This window comes from Daphnia pulicaria, chromosome 1 (assembly GCF_021234035.1).
Source record: "Daphnia pulicaria isolate SC F1-1A chromosome 1, SC_F0-13Bv2, whole genome shotgun sequence".
NCBI lineage: Eukaryota > Metazoa > Arthropoda > Branchiopoda > Diplostraca > Daphniidae > Daphnia > Daphnia pulicaria.
The window spans coordinates 18,417,914-18,434,466 of record NC_060913.1 but is presented as its reverse complement, the minus strand read 5'-3'; the positions used below and the strand labels follow the sequence as shown (position 1 = coordinate 18,434,466).

At 38.8% G+C, this 16,553-nt stretch overlaps 31 non-coding genes across 31 annotated transcripts; all 31 read right to left on the bottom strand.

Moving 5' to 3' along the window:
* Positions 1-317: 317 nt before the first annotated feature.
* On the bottom strand, positions 318-389 carry Trnaa-ugc. The gene has a single exon. It is a non-coding gene; the product is annotated as a tRNA-Ala (tRNA).
* A 786-nt stretch (positions 390-1,175) lies between these two features.
* On the bottom strand, positions 1,176-1,247 carry Trnaa-ugc. The gene has a single exon. It is a non-coding gene; the product is annotated as a tRNA-Ala (tRNA).
* A 250-nt stretch (positions 1,248-1,497) lies between these two features.
* Trnal-uaa lies at positions 1,498-1,640 on the bottom strand. The gene is made up of 2 exons: positions 1,604-1,640; positions 1,498-1,542 (listed from the first exon to the last, which is right to left on the bottom strand). It is a non-coding gene; the product is annotated as a tRNA-Leu (tRNA).
* Positions 1,641-2,032: 392 nt separating this feature from the next.
* Positions 2,033-2,104, bottom strand: Trnaa-ugc. Its single transcript has one exon. It is a non-coding gene; the product is annotated as a tRNA-Ala (tRNA).
* A 251-nt stretch (positions 2,105-2,355) lies between these two features.
* Positions 2,356-2,498, bottom strand: Trnal-uaa. Its single transcript has 2 exons — positions 2,462-2,498; positions 2,356-2,400 (listed from the first exon to the last, which is right to left on the bottom strand). It is a non-coding gene; the product is annotated as a tRNA-Leu (tRNA).
* A 394-nt stretch (positions 2,499-2,892) lies between these two features.
* Trnaa-ugc lies at positions 2,893-2,964 on the bottom strand. The gene has a single exon. It is a non-coding gene; the product is annotated as a tRNA-Ala (tRNA).
* Positions 2,965-3,215: 251 nt separating this feature from the next.
* Trnal-uaa lies at positions 3,216-3,358 on the bottom strand. Its single transcript has 2 exons — positions 3,322-3,358; positions 3,216-3,260 (listed from the first exon to the last, which is right to left on the bottom strand). It is a non-coding gene; the product is annotated as a tRNA-Leu (tRNA).
* Positions 3,359-3,751: 393 nt separating this feature from the next.
* Trnaa-ugc lies at positions 3,752-3,823 on the bottom strand. The gene has a single exon. It is a non-coding gene; the product is annotated as a tRNA-Ala (tRNA).
* Positions 3,824-4,930: 1,107 nt separating this feature from the next.
* Positions 4,931-5,073, bottom strand: Trnal-uaa. Its single transcript has 2 exons — positions 5,037-5,073; positions 4,931-4,975 (listed from the first exon to the last, which is right to left on the bottom strand). It is a non-coding gene; the product is annotated as a tRNA-Leu (tRNA).
* Positions 5,074-5,466: 393 nt separating this feature from the next.
* Trnaa-ugc lies at positions 5,467-5,538 on the bottom strand. The gene has a single exon. It is a non-coding gene; the product is annotated as a tRNA-Ala (tRNA).
* Positions 5,539-6,325: 787 nt separating this feature from the next.
* Positions 6,326-6,397, bottom strand: Trnaa-ugc. Its single transcript has one exon. It is a non-coding gene; the product is annotated as a tRNA-Ala (tRNA).
* A 250-nt stretch (positions 6,398-6,647) lies between these two features.
* Positions 6,648-6,790, bottom strand: Trnal-uaa. Its single transcript has 2 exons — positions 6,754-6,790; positions 6,648-6,692 (listed from the first exon to the last, which is right to left on the bottom strand). It is a non-coding gene; the product is annotated as a tRNA-Leu (tRNA).
* A 393-nt stretch (positions 6,791-7,183) lies between these two features.
* Positions 7,184-7,255, bottom strand: Trnaa-ugc. The gene has a single exon. It is a non-coding gene; the product is annotated as a tRNA-Ala (tRNA).
* A 251-nt stretch (positions 7,256-7,506) lies between these two features.
* On the bottom strand, positions 7,507-7,649 carry Trnal-uaa. Its single transcript has 2 exons — positions 7,613-7,649; positions 7,507-7,551 (listed from the first exon to the last, which is right to left on the bottom strand). It is a non-coding gene; the product is annotated as a tRNA-Leu (tRNA).
* Positions 7,650-8,035: 386 nt separating this feature from the next.
* Positions 8,036-8,107, bottom strand: Trnaa-ugc. The gene has a single exon. It is a non-coding gene; the product is annotated as a tRNA-Ala (tRNA).
* A 251-nt stretch (positions 8,108-8,358) lies between these two features.
* On the bottom strand, positions 8,359-8,501 carry Trnal-uaa. The gene is made up of 2 exons: positions 8,465-8,501; positions 8,359-8,403 (listed from the first exon to the last, which is right to left on the bottom strand). It is a non-coding gene; the product is annotated as a tRNA-Leu (tRNA).
* A 716-nt stretch (positions 8,502-9,217) lies between these two features.
* Positions 9,218-9,360, bottom strand: Trnal-uaa. Its single transcript has 2 exons — positions 9,324-9,360; positions 9,218-9,262 (listed from the first exon to the last, which is right to left on the bottom strand). It is a non-coding gene; the product is annotated as a tRNA-Leu (tRNA).
* A 393-nt stretch (positions 9,361-9,753) lies between these two features.
* Positions 9,754-9,825, bottom strand: Trnaa-ugc. The gene has a single exon. It is a non-coding gene; the product is annotated as a tRNA-Ala (tRNA).
* Positions 9,826-10,076: 251 nt separating this feature from the next.
* On the bottom strand, positions 10,077-10,219 carry Trnal-uaa. Its single transcript has 2 exons — positions 10,183-10,219; positions 10,077-10,121 (listed from the first exon to the last, which is right to left on the bottom strand). It is a non-coding gene; the product is annotated as a tRNA-Leu (tRNA).
* Positions 10,220-10,931: 712 nt separating this feature from the next.
* Positions 10,932-11,077, bottom strand: Trnal-uaa. Its single transcript has 2 exons — positions 11,041-11,077; positions 10,932-10,976 (listed from the first exon to the last, which is right to left on the bottom strand). It is a non-coding gene; the product is annotated as a tRNA-Leu (tRNA).
* Positions 11,078-11,471: 394 nt separating this feature from the next.
* On the bottom strand, positions 11,472-11,543 carry Trnaa-ugc. The gene has a single exon. It is a non-coding gene; the product is annotated as a tRNA-Ala (tRNA).
* A 251-nt stretch (positions 11,544-11,794) lies between these two features.
* Positions 11,795-11,937, bottom strand: Trnal-uaa. The gene is made up of 2 exons: positions 11,901-11,937; positions 11,795-11,839 (listed from the first exon to the last, which is right to left on the bottom strand). It is a non-coding gene; the product is annotated as a tRNA-Leu (tRNA).
* Positions 11,938-12,330: 393 nt separating this feature from the next.
* Positions 12,331-12,402, bottom strand: Trnaa-ugc. The gene has a single exon. It is a non-coding gene; the product is annotated as a tRNA-Ala (tRNA).
* Positions 12,403-12,653: 251 nt separating this feature from the next.
* Positions 12,654-12,796, bottom strand: Trnal-uaa. The gene is made up of 2 exons: positions 12,760-12,796; positions 12,654-12,698 (listed from the first exon to the last, which is right to left on the bottom strand). It is a non-coding gene; the product is annotated as a tRNA-Leu (tRNA).
* A 394-nt stretch (positions 12,797-13,190) lies between these two features.
* Positions 13,191-13,262, bottom strand: Trnaa-ugc. Its single transcript has one exon. It is a non-coding gene; the product is annotated as a tRNA-Ala (tRNA).
* A 251-nt stretch (positions 13,263-13,513) lies between these two features.
* Trnal-uaa lies at positions 13,514-13,656 on the bottom strand. Its single transcript has 2 exons — positions 13,620-13,656; positions 13,514-13,558 (listed from the first exon to the last, which is right to left on the bottom strand). It is a non-coding gene; the product is annotated as a tRNA-Leu (tRNA).
* Positions 13,657-14,372: 716 nt separating this feature from the next.
* Positions 14,373-14,515, bottom strand: Trnal-uaa. The gene is made up of 2 exons: positions 14,479-14,515; positions 14,373-14,417 (listed from the first exon to the last, which is right to left on the bottom strand). It is a non-coding gene; the product is annotated as a tRNA-Leu (tRNA).
* A 393-nt stretch (positions 14,516-14,908) lies between these two features.
* Trnaa-ugc lies at positions 14,909-14,980 on the bottom strand. The gene has a single exon. It is a non-coding gene; the product is annotated as a tRNA-Ala (tRNA).
* A 250-nt stretch (positions 14,981-15,230) lies between these two features.
* On the bottom strand, positions 15,231-15,373 carry Trnal-uaa. Its single transcript has 2 exons — positions 15,337-15,373; positions 15,231-15,275 (listed from the first exon to the last, which is right to left on the bottom strand). It is a non-coding gene; the product is annotated as a tRNA-Leu (tRNA).
* Positions 15,374-15,766: 393 nt separating this feature from the next.
* On the bottom strand, positions 15,767-15,838 carry Trnaa-ugc. The gene has a single exon. It is a non-coding gene; the product is annotated as a tRNA-Ala (tRNA).
* Positions 15,839-16,089: 251 nt separating this feature from the next.
* On the bottom strand, positions 16,090-16,232 carry Trnal-uaa. The gene is made up of 2 exons: positions 16,196-16,232; positions 16,090-16,134 (listed from the first exon to the last, which is right to left on the bottom strand). It is a non-coding gene; the product is annotated as a tRNA-Leu (tRNA).
* Between the last annotated feature and the right edge of the window lie 321 nt (positions 16,233-16,553).

The following is a 16,553-nucleotide window of genomic DNA, read 5'->3' as shown; positions in this document are numbered from 1 at the left end:
CGTAAGAATGTGGAATGTAGTTTCATTCTGTTGGCAGACATGACAATGATCTTTTTTTCAAAATTAAAGCGATTATAGTAGTGAAGTGACGTTAACGATAACGTAACTTTTACGTTAATAAAGTAAGGATTGCAGCGGCTATTGTAAGCATGAAAAGGGCACCACCAATAACAGCTTTTTTTTTGTTTGACGGTACTTCTGGGGGCAAGCAAATAAAAAACAACCACAATTGGCGCTTTTTTTACGTAAACAATAGTTGCTTCGATTTGAACTTGACTAACGGCACTCCATTAACGTCACATCACTAGATTATAGTATGGAGTTGCGGAGGATTGAACTCCGGGCTTTTCGCATGCAAAGCGAACACTCTACCACTGAGTTACAAATCCTTAAGAATAGTGACTATTAGTATGTTCCTGATACTTGCTTTTTACCTCTCGATTATTTGCACCACATTGGAGTTTTGGAGGATTGAACTCTGGTCTTTTCACATGCGAAGCAAGCACTCTAACTCTGAGTTACAACCCCTTAACTTATGTCCGTTTGCTTTGAGTGACTGTTAACGATTGCGACACGTATGCGTTTTCAATGGAGAAGAAGATTTAAAGTAAAAAAGAATAAAACTTGAAAGGAAGGTTTTGTCAAGAGTGGGGTTCGAACCCACGCCTTCTTCGAAGACCAGAATGCCAAGTAACGGATATCACAAGATTACCTATTAATCTATTATTTGAATTTGAATTAGAATCTTAACTCTGGCGCCTTAACCACTCGACCATCTTGACATTGTTATCGCAATGGCTACTTATATTGCAATGTGGCGTAAACTAGGTGTATTGAGAAGAGCACACAATTGTAACTATGACAGGGCAAAATATCAATAATTAATGGCAATTGTATGCTTTTTTGTTCAATTTTCGAGGATCATGGCAGGTTTAATCGACAGTGCCAAAACCGAATGGCCGTCAGAAAATACCGCTGGGACGGCAAAAGCCGGTTTCTACCAGTAGAAGAAAAAGAAGGATAAGAAAGATTATGCCCTATCGTTTTGCAAGTACTGGTTTGATCACTGGGTATTTACACTTTTCACGAGATATTCGTAAGAATGTGGATTGTAGTTTCATTCTGTTGGCAGACATGACAATGATCTTTTTTTCAAAATGAAAGCGATTATAGTATGGAGTTGCGGAGGATTGAACTCCGGGCTTTTCGCATGCAAAGCGAACACTCTACCACTGAGTTACAACCCCTTAAGAATAGAGACTATTAGTATGTTCCTGATACTTGCTTTTTACCTCTCGATTATTTGCACTACATTGGAGTTTTGGAGGATTGAACTCTGGTCTTTTCACATGCGAAGCAAGCACTCTAACTCTGAGTTACAACCCCTTAACTTATGTCCGTTTGCTTTGAGTGACTGTTAACTATTGCTACACGTATGTGTTTTCAATGGAGAAGAAGATTTAAAGTAAAAAAGAATAAAACTTTAAAGGAAGGTTTTGTCAAGAGTGGGGTTCGAACCCACGCCTTCTTCGAAGACCAGAATGCCAAGTAACGGATATCACAAGATTACCTATTAATCTATTATTTGAATTTGAATTAGAATCTTAAGTCTGGCGCCTTAACCACTCGGCCATCTTGACATTGTCATCGCAATGGCTACTTATATTGCAATGTGGCGTAAACTAGGTGTATTGAGAAGAGCACACAATTGTAACTATGACAGGGCAAAATATCAATAATTAATGGCAATTGTATGCTTTTCTGTTCAATTTTCGAGGATCATGGCAGGTTTAATCGACAGTGCCACAAACGAATGGCCGTCAGAAAATACCGCTGGGACGACAAAAGCCGGTTTCTACCAGTAGAAGAAAAAGAAGGATAAGAAAGATTATGCCCTATCGTTTTGCAAGTACTGGTTTGGTCACTGGGTATTTACACTTTTCACGAGATATTCGTAAAAATGTTGAATGTAGTTTCATTCTGTTGGCAGACATGACAATGTTTTTTTTTCAAAATGAAAGCGATTGTAGTATGGAGTTGCGGAGGATTGAACTCCGGGCTTTTCGCATGCAAAGCGAACACTCTACCACTGAGTTACAACCCCACAAAAATAGAGACTATTAGTATGTTCCTGATACTTGCTTTTTACCTCTCGATTATTTGCACTACATTGGAGATTTTGGAGGATTGAACTCTGGTCTTTTCACATGCGAAGCAAGCACTCTACCTCTGAGTTACAACCCCTTAACTTATGCCCGTTTGCTTTGAGTGACTGTTAACTATTGCGACACGTATGTGTTTTCAATGGAGAAGAAGATTTAAAGTAAAAAAGAATAAAACTTTAAAGGAAGGTTTTGTCAAGAGTGTGGTTCGAACCCACGCCTTCTTCGAAGACCAGAATGCCAAGTAACGGATATCACAAGATTACCTATTAATCTATTATTTGAATTTGAATTAGAATCTTAAGTCTGGCGCCTTAACCACTCGGCCATCTTGACATTGTTATCGCAATGGCTACTTATATTGCAATGTGGCGTAAACTAGGTGTATTGAGAAGAGCACACAATTGTAACTATGACAGGGCAAAATATCAATAATTAATGGCAATTGTATGCTTTTCTGTTCAATTTTCGAGGATCATGGCAGGTTTAATCGACAGTGCCACAACCGAATGGCCGTCAGAAAATACCGCTGGGACGACAAAAGCCGGTTTCTACCAGTAGAAGAAAAAGAAGGATAAGAAAGATTATGCCCTATCGTTTTGCAAGTACTGGTTTGATCACTGGGTATTTACACTTTTCACGAGATATTCGTAAAAATGTTGAATGTAGTTTCATTCTGTTGGCAGACATGACAATGTTTTTTTTTTTCAAAATGAAAGCGATTGTAGTATGGAGTTGCGGAGGATTGAACTCCGGGCTTTTCGCATGCAAAGCGAACACTCTACCACTGAGTTACAACCCCTTAAGAATAGAGACTATTAGTATGTTCCTGATACTTGCTTTTTACCTCTCGATTATTTGCACTACATTGGAGATTTTGGAGGATTGAACTCTGGTCTTTTCACATGCGAAGCAAGCACTCTACCTCTGAGTTACAACCCCTTAACTTATGCCCGTTTGCTTTGAGTGACTGTTAACTATTGCGACACGTATGTGTTTTCAATGGAGAAGAAGATTTAAAGTAAAAAAGAATAAAACTTTAAAGGAAGGTTTTGTCAAGAGTGTGGTTCGAACCCACGCCTTCTTCGAAGACCAGAATGCCAAGTAACGGATATCACAAGATTACCTATTAATCTATTATTTGAATTTGAATTAGAATCTTAAGTCTGGCGCCTTAACCACTCGGCCATCTTGACATTGTTATCGCAATGGCTACTTATATTGCAATGTGGCGTAAACTAGGTGTATTGAGAAGAGCACACAATTGTAACTATGACAGGGCAAAATATCAATAATTAATGGCAATTGTATGCTTTTCTGTTCAATTTTCGAGGATCATGGCAGGTTTAATCGACAGTGCCACAACCGAATGGCCGTCAGAAAATACCGCTGGGACGACAAAAGCCGGTTTCTACCAGTAGAAGAAAAAGAAGGATAAGAAAGATTATGCCCTATCGTTTTGCAAGTACTGGTTTGATCACTGGGTATTTACACTTTTCACGAGATATTCGTAAGAATGTGGAATGTAGTTTCATTCTGTTGGCAGACATGACAATGATCCTTTTTTCAAAATGAAAGCGATTATAGTATGGAGTTGCGGAGGATTGAACTCCGGGCTTTTCGCATGCAAAGCGAACACTCTACCACTGAGTTACAACCCCTTAAGAAAAGAGACTATTAGTATGTTCCTGATACTTGCTTTTTACCTCTCGATTATTTGCACTACATTGGAGATTTTGGAGGATTGAACTCTGGTCTTTTCACATGCGAAGCGAGCACTCTACCTCTGAGTAACAACCCCTTAACTTATGCCCGTTTGCTTTGAGTGACTGTTAACTATTGCGACACGTATGTGTTTTCAATGGAGAAGAAGATTTAAAGTAAAAAAGAATAAAACTTTAAAGGAAGGTTTTGTCAAGAGTGTGGTTCGAACCAACGCCTTCTTCGAAGACCAGAATGCCAAGTAACGGATATCACAAGATTACCTATTAATCTATTATTTGAATTTGAATTAGAATCTTAAGTCTGGCGCCTTAACCACTCGGCCATCTTGACATTGTTATCGCAATGGCTACTTATATTGCAATGTGGCGTAAACTAGGTGTATTGAGAAGAGCACACAATTGTAACTATGACAGGGCAAAATATCAATAATTAATGGCAATTGTATGCTTTTCTGTTCAATTTTCGAGGATCATGGCAGGTTTAATCGACAGTGCCACAACCGAATGGCCGTCAGAAAATACCGCTGGGACGACAAAAGCCGGTTTCTACCAGTAGAAGAAAAAGAAGGATAAGAAAGATTATGCCCTATCGTTTTGCAAGTACTGGTTTGATCACTGGGTATTTACACTTTTCACGAGATATTCGTAAGAATGTGGAATGTAGTTTCATTCTGTTGGCAGACATGACAATGATCTTTTTTTCAAAATGAAAGCGATTATAGTATGGAGTTGCAGAATGAACTCCGGGCTTTTCGCATGCAAAGCGAACACTCTACCACTGAGTTACAACCCCTTAAGGATAGAGACTATTAGTATGTTCCTGATACTTGCTTTTTACCTCTCGATTATTTGCACTACATTGGAGATTTTGGAGGATTGAACTCTGGTCTTTTCACATGCGAAGCAAGCACTCTACCTCTGAGTTACAACCCCTTAACTTATGCCCGTTTGCTTTGAGTGACTGTTAACTATTGCGACACGTATGTGTTTTCAATGGAGAAGAAGATTTAAAGTAAAAAAGAATAAAACTTTAAAGGAAGGTTTTGTCAAGAGTGTGGTTCGAACCCACGCCTTCTTCGAAGACCAGAATGCCAAGTAACGGATATCACAAGATTACCTATTAATCTATTATTTGAATTTGAATTAGAATCTTAAGTCTGGCGCCTTAACCACTCGGCCATCTTGACATTGTTATCGCAATGGCTACTTATATTGCAATGTGGCGTAAACTAGGTGTATTGAGAAGAGCACACAATTGTAACTATGACAGGGCAAAATATCAATAATTAATGGCAATTGTATGCTTTTCTGTTCAATTTTCGAGGATCATGGCAGGTTTAATCGACAGTGCCACAACCGAATGGCCGTCAGAAAATACCGCTGGGACGACAAAAGCCGGTTTCTACCAGTAGAAGAAAAAGAAGGATAAGAAAGATTATGCCCTATCGTTTTGCAAGTACTGGTTTGGTCACTGGGTATTTACACTTTTCACGAGATATTCGTAAAAATGTTGAATGTAGTTTCATTCTGTTGGCAGACATGACAATGTTTTTTTTTTCAAAATGAAAGCGATTGTAGTATGGAGTTGCGGAGGATTGAACTCCGGGCTTTTCGCATGCAAAGCGAACACTCTACCACTGAGTTACAACCCCACAAGAATAGAGACTATTAGTATGTTCCTGATACTTGCTTTTTACCTCTCGATTATTTGCACTACATTGGAGATTTTGGAGGATTGAACTCTGGTCTTTTCACATGCGAAGCAAGCACTCTACCTCTGAGTTACAACCCCTTAACTTATGCCCGTTTGCTTTGAGTGACTGTTAACTATTGCGACACGTATGTGTTTTCAATGGAGAAGAAGATTTAAAGTAAAAAAGAATAAAACTTTAAAGGAAGGTTTTGTCAAGAGTGTGGTTCGAACCCACGCCTTCTTCGAAGACCAGAATGCCAAGTAACGGATATCACAAGATTACCTATTAATCTATTATTTGAATTTGAATTAGAATCTTAACTCTGGCGCCTTAACCACTCGACCATCTTGACATTGTTATCGCAATGGCTACTTATATTGCAATGTGGCGTAAACTAGGTGTATTGAGAAGAGCACACAATTGTAACTATGACAGGGCAAAATATCAATAATTAATGGCAATTGTATGCTTTTTTGTTCAATTTTCGAGGATCATGGCAGGTTTAATCGACAGTGCCAAAACCGAATGGCCGTCAGAAAATACCGCTGGGACGGCAAAAGCCGGTTTCTACCAGTAGAAGAAAAAGAAGGATAAGAAAGATTATGCCCTATCGTTTTGCAAGTACTGGTTTGATCACTGGGTATTTACACTTTTCACGAGATATTCGTAAGAATGTGGATTGTAGTTTCATTCTGTTGGCAGACATGACAATGATCTTTTTTTCAAAATGAAAGCGATTATAGTATGGAGTTGCGGAGGATTGAACTCCGGGCTTTTCGCATGCAAAGCGAACACTCTACCACTGAGTTACAACCCCTTAAGAATAGAGACTATTAGTATGTTCCTGATACTTGCTTTTTACCTCTCGATTATTTGCACTACATTGGAGTTTTGGAGGATTGAACTCTGGTCTTTTCACATGCGAAGCAAGCACTCTAACTCTGAGTTACAACCCCTTAACTTATGTCCGTTTGCTTTGAGTGACTGTTAACTATTGCTACACGTATGTGTTTTCAATGGAGAAGAAGATTTAAAGTAAAAAAGAATAAAACTTTAAAGGAAGGTTTTGTCAAGAGTGGGGTTCGAACCCACGCCTTCTTCGAAGACCAGAATGCCAAGTAACGGATATCACAAGATTACCTATTAATCTATTATTTGAATTTGAATTAGAATCTTAAGTCTGGCGCCTTAACCACTCGGCCATCTTGACATTGTCATCGCAATGGCTACTTATATTGCAATGTGGCGTAAACTAGGTGTATTGAGAAGAGCACACAATTGTAACTATGACAGGGCAAAATATCAATAATTAATGGCAATTGTATGCTTTTCTGTTCAATTTTCGAGGATCATGGCAGGTTTAATCGACAGTGCCACAAACGAATGGCCGTCAGAAAATACCGCTGGGACGACAAAAGCCGGTTTCTACCAGTAGAAGAAAAAGAAGGATAAGAAAGATTATGCCCTATCGTTTTGCAAGTACTGGTTTGATCACTGGGTATTTACACTTTTCACGAGATATTCGTAAAAATGTTGAATGTAGTTTCATTCTGTTGGCAGACATGACAATGATCTTTTTTTCAAAATGAAAGCGATTGTAGTATGGAGTTGCGGAGGATTGAACTCCGGGCTTTTCGCATGCAAAGCGAACACTCTACCACTGAGTTACAACCCCTTAAGAATAGAGACTATTAGTATGTTCCTGATACTTGCTTTTTACCTCTCGATTATTTGCACTACATTGGAGATTTTGGAGGATTGAACTCTGGTCTTTTCACATGCGAAGCAAGCACTCTACCTCTGAGTTACAACCCCTTAACTTATGCCCGTTTGCTTTGAGTGACTGTTAACTATTGCGACACGTATGTGTTTTCAATGGAGAAGAAGATTTAAAGTAAAAAAGAATAAAACTTTAAAGGAAGGTTTTGTCAAGAGTGTGGTTCGAACCCACGCCTTCTTCGAAGACCAGAATGCCAAGTAACGGATATCACAAGATTACCTATTAATCTATTATTTGAATTTGAATTAGAATCTTAAGTCTGACGCCTTAACCACTCGGCCATCTTGACATTGTTATCGCAATGGCTACTTATATTGCAATGTGGCGTAAACTAGGTGTATTGAGAAGAGCACACAATTGTAACTATGACAGGGCAAAATATCAATAATTAATGGCAATTGTATGCTTTTCTGTTCAATTTTCGAGGATCATGGCAGGTTTAATCGACAGTGCCACAACCGAATGGCCGTCAGAAAATACCGCTGGGACGACAAAAGCCGGTTTCTACCAGTAGAAGAAAAAGAAGGATAAGAAAGATTATGCCCTATCGTTTTGCAAGTACTGGTTTGATCACTGGGTATTTACACTTTTCACGAGATATTCGTAAAAATGTTGAATGTAGTTTCATTCTGTTGGCAGACATGACAATGATCTTTTTTTCAAAATGAAAGCGTATGGAGTTGCGGAGGATTGAACTCCGGGCTTTTCGCATGCAAAGCGAACACTCTACCACTGAGTTACAACCCCTTAAGAATAGAGACTATTAGTATGTTCCTGATACTTGCTTTTTACCTCTCGATTATTTGCACTACATTGGAGATTTTGGAGGATTGAACTCTGGTCTTTTCACATGCGAAGCAAGCACTCTACCTCTGAGTTACAACCCCTTAACTTATGCCCGTTTGCTTTGAGTGACTGTTAACTATTGCGACACGTATGTGTTTTCAATGGAGAAGAAGATTTAAAGTAAAAAAGAATAAAACTTTAAAGGAAGGTTTTGTCAAGAGTGTGGTTCGAACCCACGCCTTCTTCGAAGACCAGAATGCCAAATAACGGATATCACAAGATTACCTATTAATCTATTATTTGAATTTGAATTAGAATCTTAAGTCTGACGCCTTAACCACTCGGCCATCTTGACATTGTTATCGCAATGGCTACTTATATTGCAATGTGGCGTAAACTAGGTGTATTGAGAAGAGCACACAATTGTAACTATGACAGGGCAAAATATCAATAATTAATGGCAATTGTATGCTTTTCTGTTCAATTTTCGAGGATCATGGCAGGTTTAATCGACAGTGCCACAACCGAATGGCCGTCAGAAAATACCGCTGGGACGACAAAAGCCGGTTTCTTCCAGTAGAAGAAAAAGAAGGATAAGAAAGATTATGCCCTATCGTTTTGCAAGTACTGGTTTGATCACTGGGTATTTACACTTTTCACGAGATATTCGTAAAAATGTTGAATGTAGTTTCATTCTGTTGGCAGACATGACAATGATCTTTTTTTCAAAATGAAAGCGATTATAGTATGGAGTTGTGGAGGATTGAACTCCGGGCTTTTCGCATGCAAAGCGAACACTCTACCACTGAGTTACAAACCCTTAAGGATAGAGACTATTAGTATGTTCCTGATACTTGCTGTTTACCTCTCGATTATTTGCACTACATTGGAGATTTTGGAGGATTGAACTCTGGTCTTTTCACATGCGAAGCAAGCACTCTACCTCTGAGTTACAACCCCTTAACTTATGCCCGTTTGCTTTGAGTGACTGTTAACTATTGCGACACGTATGTGTTTTCAATGGAGAAGAAGATTTAAAGTAAAAAAGAATAAAACTTTAAAGGAAGGTTTTGTCAAGAGTGTGGTTCGAACCCACGCCTTCTTCGAAGACCAGAATGCCAAGTAACGGATATCACAAGATTACCTATTAATCTATTATTTGAATTTGAATTAGAATCTTAAGTCTGGCGCCTTAACCACTCGGCCATCTTGACATTGTTATCGCAATGGCTACTTATATTGCAATGTGGCGTAAACTAGGTGTATTGAGAAGAGCACACAATTGTAACTATGACAGGGCAAAATATCAATAATTAATGGCAATTGTATGCTTTTCTGTTCAATTTTCGAGGATCATGGCAGGTTTAATCGACAGTGCCACAAACGAATGGCCGTCAGAAAATACCCCTGGGACGACAAAAGCCAGTTTCTACCAGTAGAAGAAAAAGAAGGATAAGAAAGATTATGCCCTATCGTTTTGCAAGTACTGGTTTGATCACTGGGTATTTACACTTTTCACGAGATATTCGTAAAAATGTTGAATGTAGTTTCATTCTGTTGGCAGACATGACAATGTTTTTTTTTTCAAAATGAAAGCGATTGTAGTATGGAGTTGCGGAGGATTGAACTCCGGGCTTTTCGCATGCAAAGCGAACACTCTACCACTGAGTTACAACCCCTTAAGAATAGAGACTATTAGTATGTTCCTGATACTTGCTTTTTACCTCTCGATTATTTGCACTACATTGGAGATTTTGGAGGATTGAACTCTGGTCTTTTCACATGCGAAGCAAGCACTCTACCTCTGAGTTACAACCCCTTAACTTATGCCCGTTTGCTTTGAGTGACTGTTAACTATTGCGACACGTATGTGTTTTCAATGGAGAAGAAGATTTAAAGTAAAAAAGAATAAAACTTTAAAGGAAGGTTTTGTCAAGAGTGTGGTTCGAACCCACGCCTTCTTCGAAGACCAGAATGCCAAGTAACGGATATCACAAGATTACCTATTAATCTATTATTTGAATTTGAATTAGAATCTTAAGTCTGGCGCCTTAACCACTCGGCCATCTTGACATTGTTATCGCAATGGCTACTTATATTGCAATGTGGCGTAAACTAGGTGTATTGAGAAGAGCACACAATTGTAACTATGACAGGGCAAAATATCAATAAATAATGGCAATTGTATGCTTTTCTGTTCAATTTTCGAGGATCATGGCAGGTTTAATCGACAGTGCCACAACCGAATGGCCGTCAGAAAATACCGCTGGGACGACAAAAGCCGGTTTCTACCAGTAGAAGAAAAAGAAGGATAAGAAAGATTATGCCCTATCGTTTTGCAAGTACTGGTTTGATCACTGGGTATTTACACTTTTCACGAGATATTCGTAAGAATGTGGAATGTAGTTTCATTCTGTTGGCAGACATGACAATGATCTTTTTTTCAAAATGAAAGCGATTATAGTATGGAGTTGCAGAATGAACTCCGGGCTTTTCGCATGCAAAGCGAACACTCTACCACTGAGTTACAACCCCTTAAGGATAGAGACTATTAGTATGTTCCTGATACTTGCTTTTTACCTCTCGATTATTTGCACTACATTGGAGTTTTGGAGGATTGAAGTCTGGTCTTTTCACATGCGAAGCAAGCACTCTACCTCTGAGTTACAACCCCATAACTTATGCCCGTTTGCTTTGAGTGACTGTTAACTATTGCGACACGTATGTGTTTTCAATGGAGAAGAAGATTTAAAGTAAAAAAGAATAAAACTTGAAAGGAAGGTTTTGTCAAGAGTAGGATTCGAACCCACGCCTTCTTCGAAGACCAGAATGCCAAGTAACGGATATCACAAGATTACCTATTAATCTATTATTTGAATTTGATGAATTAGAATCTTAAGTCTGGCGCCTTAACCACTCGGCCATCTTGACATTGTTATCGCAATGGCTACTTATATTGCAATGTGGCGTAAACTAGGTGTATTGAGAAGAGCACACAATTGTAACTATGACAGGGCAAAATATCAATAATTAATGGCAATTGTATGCTTTTCTGTTCAATTTTCGAGGATCATGGCAGGTTTAATCGACAGTGCCACAACCGCATGGCCGTCAGAAAATACCGCTGGGACGACAAAAGCCGGTTTCTACCAGTAGAAGAAAAAGAAGGATAAGAAAGATTATGCCCTATCGTTTTGCAAGTACTGGTTTGATCACTGGGTATTTACACTTTTCACGAGATATTCGTAAAAATGTTGAATGTAGTTTCATTCTGTTGACAGACATGACAATGTTTTTTTTTTTTTAAATGAAAGCGATTGTAGTATGGAGTTGCGGTGGATTGAACTCCGGGCTTTTCGCATGCAAAGCGAACACTCTACCACTGAGTTACAACCCCTTAAGGATAGAGACTATTAGTATGTTCCTGATACTTGCTTTTTACCTCTCGATTATTTGCACTACATTGGAGATTTTGGAGGATTGAACTCTGGTCTTTTCACATGCGAAGCAAGCACTCTACCTCTGAGTTACAACCCCTTAACTTATGCCCGTTTGCTTTGAGTGACTGTTAACTATTGCGACACGTATGTGTTTTCAATGGAGAAGAAGATTTAAAGTAAAAAAGAATAAAACTTTAAAGGAAGGTTTTGTCAAGAGTGTGGTTCGAACCCACGCCTTCTTCGAAGACCAGAATGCCAAATAACGGATATCACAAGATTACCTATTAATCTATTATTTGAATTTGAATTAGAATCTTAAGTCTGACGCCTTAACCACTCGGCCATCTTGACATTGTTATCGCAATGGCTACTTATATTGCAATGTGGCGTAAACTAGGTGTATTGAGAAGAGCACACAATTGTAACTATGACAGGGCAAAATATCAATAATTAATGGCAATTGTATGCTTTTCTGTTCAATTTTCGAGGATCATGGCAGGTTTAATCGACAGTGCCACAACCGAATGGCCGTCAGAAAATACCGCTGGGACGACAAAAGCCGGTTCCTACCAGTAGAAGAAAAAGAAGGATAAGAAAGATTATGCCCTATCGTTTTGCAAGTACTGGTTTGATCACTGGGTATTTACACTTTTCACGAGATATTCGTAAGAATGTGGAATGTAGTTTCATTCTGTTGGCAGACATGACAATGATCCTTTTTTCAAAATGAAAGCGATTATAGTATGGAGTTGCGGAGGATTGAACTCCGGGCTTTTCGCATGCAAAGCGAACACTCTACCACTGAGTTACAACCTCTTAAGAATAGAGACTATTAGTATGTTCCTGATACTTGCTTTTTACCTCTCGATTATTTGCACTACATTGGAGATTTTGGAGGATTGAACTCTGGTCTTTTCACATGCGAAGCAAGCACTCTACCTCTGAGTTACAACCCCTTAACTTATGCCCGTTTGCTTTGAGTGACTGTTAACTATTGCGACACGTATGTGTTTTCAATGGAGAAGAAGATTTAAAGTAAAAAAGAATAAAACTTTAAAGGAAGGTTTTGTCAAGAGTGTGGTTCGAACCCACGCCTTCTTCGAAGACCAGAATGCCAAGTAACGGATATCACAAGATTACCTATTAATCTATTATTTGAATTTGAATTAGAATCTTAAGTCTGGCGCCTTAACCACTCGGCCATCTTGACATTGTTATCGCAATGGCTACTTATATTGCAATGTGGCGTAAACTAGGTGTATTGAGAAGAGCACACAATTGTAACTATGACAGGGCAAAATATCAATAATTAATGGCAATTGTATGCTTTTCTGTTCAATTTTCGAGGATCATGGCAGGTTTAATCGACAGTGCCACAAACGAATGGCCGTCAGAAAATACCGCTGGGACGACAAAAGCCGGTTTCTACCAGTAGAAGAAAAAGAAGGATAAGAAAGATTATGCCCTATCGTTTTGCAAGTACTGGTTCGATCACTGGGTATTTACACTTTTCACGAGATATTCGTAAAAATGTTGAATGTTGTTTCATTCTGTTGGCAGACATGACAATGTTTTTTTTTTTTTAAATGAAAGCGATTGTAGTATGGAGTTGCGGAGGTTTGAATTCCGGGCTTTTCGCATGCAAAGCGAACACTCTACCACTGAGTTACAACCCCTTAAGAAAAGAGCCTATTAGTATGTTCCTGATACTTGCTTTTTACCTCTCGATTATTTGCACTACATTGGAGATTTTGGAGGATTGAAGTCTGGTCTTTTCACATGCGAAGCAAGCACTCTACCTCTGAGTTACAACCCCTTAACTTATGCCCGTTTGCTTTGAGTGACTGTTAACTATTGCGACACGTATGTGTTTTCAATGAAGAAGAAGATTTAAAGTAAAAAAGAATAAAACTTTAAAGGAAGGTTTTGTCAAGAGTGTGGTTCGAACCCACGCCTTCTTCGAAGACCAGAATGCCAAGTAACGGATATCACAAGATTACCTATTAATCTATTATTTGAATTTGAATTAGAATCTTAAGTCTGGCGCCTTAACCACTCGGCCATCTTGACATTGTTATCGCAATGGCTACTTATATTGCAATGTGGCGTAAACTAGGTGTATTGAGAAGAGCACACAATTGTAACTATGACAGGGCAAAATATCAATAATTAATGGCAATTGTATGCTTTTCTGTTCAATTTTCGAGGATCATGGCAGGTTTAATCGACAGTGCCACAACCGAATGGCCGTCAGAAAATACCGCTGGGACGACAAAAGCCGGTTTCTACCAGTAGAAGAAAAAGAAGGATAAGAAAGATTATGCCCTATCGTTTTGCAAGTACTGGTTTGATCACTGGGTATTTACACTTTTCACGAGATATTCGTAAAAATGTTGAATGTAGTTTCATTCTGTTGGCAGACATGACAATGTTTTTTTTTTTTAAATGAAAGCGATTGTAGTATGGAGTTGCGGTGGATTGAACTCCGGGCTTATCGCATGCAAAGCGAACACTCTACCACTGAGTTACAACCCCTTAAGAAAAGAGACTATTAGTATGTTCCTGATACTTGCTTTTTACCTCTCGATTATTTGCACTACATTGGAGATTTTGGAGGATTGAAGTCTGGTCTTTTCACATGCGAAGCAAGCACTCTACCTCTGAGTTACAACCCCTTAACTTATGCCCGTTTGCTTTGAGTGACTGTTAACTATTGCGACACGTATGTGTTTTCAATGAAGAAGAAGATTTAAAGTAAAAAAGAATAAAACTTTAAAGGAAGGTTTTGTCAAGAGTGTGGTTCGAACCCACGCCTTCTTCGAAGACCAGAATGCCAAGTAACGGATATCACAAGATTACCTATTAATCTTTTATTTGAATTTGAATTAGAATCTTAAGTCTGGCGCCTTAACCACTCGGCCATCTTGACATTGTTATCGCAATGGCTACTTATATTGCAATGTGGCGTAAACTAGGTGTATTGAGAAGAGCACACAATTGTAACTATGACAGGGCAAAATATCAATAATTAATGGCAATTGTATGCTTTTCTGTTCAATTTTCGAGGATCATGGCAGGTTTAATCGACAGTGCCACAACCGAATGGCCGTCAGAAAATACCGCTGGGACGACAAAAGCCGGTTTCTACCAGTAGAAGAAAAAGAAGGATAAGAAAGATTATGCCCTATCGTTTTGCAAGTACTGGTTTGATCACTGGGTATTTACACTTTTCACGAGATATTCGTAAGAATGTGGAATGTAGTTTCATTCTGTTGGCAGACATGACAATGATCCTGTTTTCAAAATGAAAGCGATTATAGTATGGAGTAGCGGAGGATTGAACTCCGGGCTTTTCGCATGCAAAGCGAACACTCTACCACTGAGTTACAACCCCTTAAGAATAGAGCCTATTAGTATGTTCCTGATACTTGCTTTTTACCTCTCGATTATTTGCACTACATTGGAGTTTTGGAGGATTGAACTCTGGTCTTTTCACATGCGAAGCAAGCACTCTACCTCTGAGATACAACCCCATAACTTATGCCCGTTTGCTTTGAGTGACTGTTAACTATTGCGACACGTATGTGTTTTCAATGGAGAAGAAGATTTAAAGTAAAAAAGAATAAAACTTTAAAGGAAGGTTTTGTCAAGAGTGTGGTTCGAACCCACGCCTTCTTCGAAGACCAGAATGCCAAGTAACGGATATCACAAGATTACCTATTAATCTATTATTTGAATTTGAATTAGAATCTTAAGTCTGGCGCCTTAACCACTCGGCCATCTTGACATTGTTATCGCAATGGCTACTTATATTGCAATGTGGCGTAAACTAGGTGTATTGAGAAGAGCACACAATTGTAACTATGACAGGGCAAAATATCAATAATTAATGGCAATTGTATGCTTTTCTGTTCAATTTTCGAGGATCATGGCAGGTTTAATCGACAGTGTTACAACCGAATGGCCGTCAGAAAATACCGCTGGGACGACAAAAGCCGGTTCCTCCCAGTAGAAGAAAAAGAAGGATAAGAAAGATTATGCCCTATCGTTTTGCAAGTACTGGTTTGATCACTGGGTATTTACACTTTTCACGAGATATTCGTAAGAATGTGGAATGTAGTTTCATTCTGTTGGCAGACATGACAATGATCCTTTTTTCAAAATGAAAGCGATTATAGTATGGAGTTGCGGAGGATTGAACTCCGGGCTTTTCGCATGCAAAGCGAACACTCTACCACTGAGTTACAACCCCTTAAGAATAGAGCCTATTAGTATGTTCCTGATACTTGCTTTTTACCTCTCGATTATTTGCACTACATTGGAGATTTTGGAGGATTGAACTCTGGTCTTTTCACATGCGAAGCAACCACTCTACCTCTGAGTTACAACCCCTTAACTTATGCCCGTTTGCTTTGAGTGACTGTTAACTATTGCGACACGTATGTGTTTTCAATGGAGAAGAAGATTTAAAGTAAAAAAGAATAAAACTTTAAAGGAAGGTTTTGTCAAGAGTGTGGTTCGAACCCACGCCTTCTTCGAAGACCAGAATGCCAAGTAACGGATATCACAAGATTACCTATTAATCTATTATTTGAATTTGAATTAGAATCTTAAGTCTGGCGCCTTAACCACTCGGCCATCTTGACATTGTTATCGCAATGGCTACTTATATTGCAATGTGGCGTAAACTAGGTGTATTGAGAAGAGCACACAATTGTAACTATGACAGGGCAAAATATCAATAATTAATGGCAATTGTATGCTTTTCTGTTCAATTTTCGAGGATCATGGCAGGTTTAATCGACAGTGCCACAACCGAATGGCCGTCAGAAAATACCGCTGGGACGACAAAAGCCGGTTTCTACCAGTAGAAGAAAAAGAAGGATAAGAAAGATTATGCCCTATCGTTTTGCAAGTACTGGTTTGATCACTGGGTATTTACACTTTTCACGAGATATTCGTAAGAA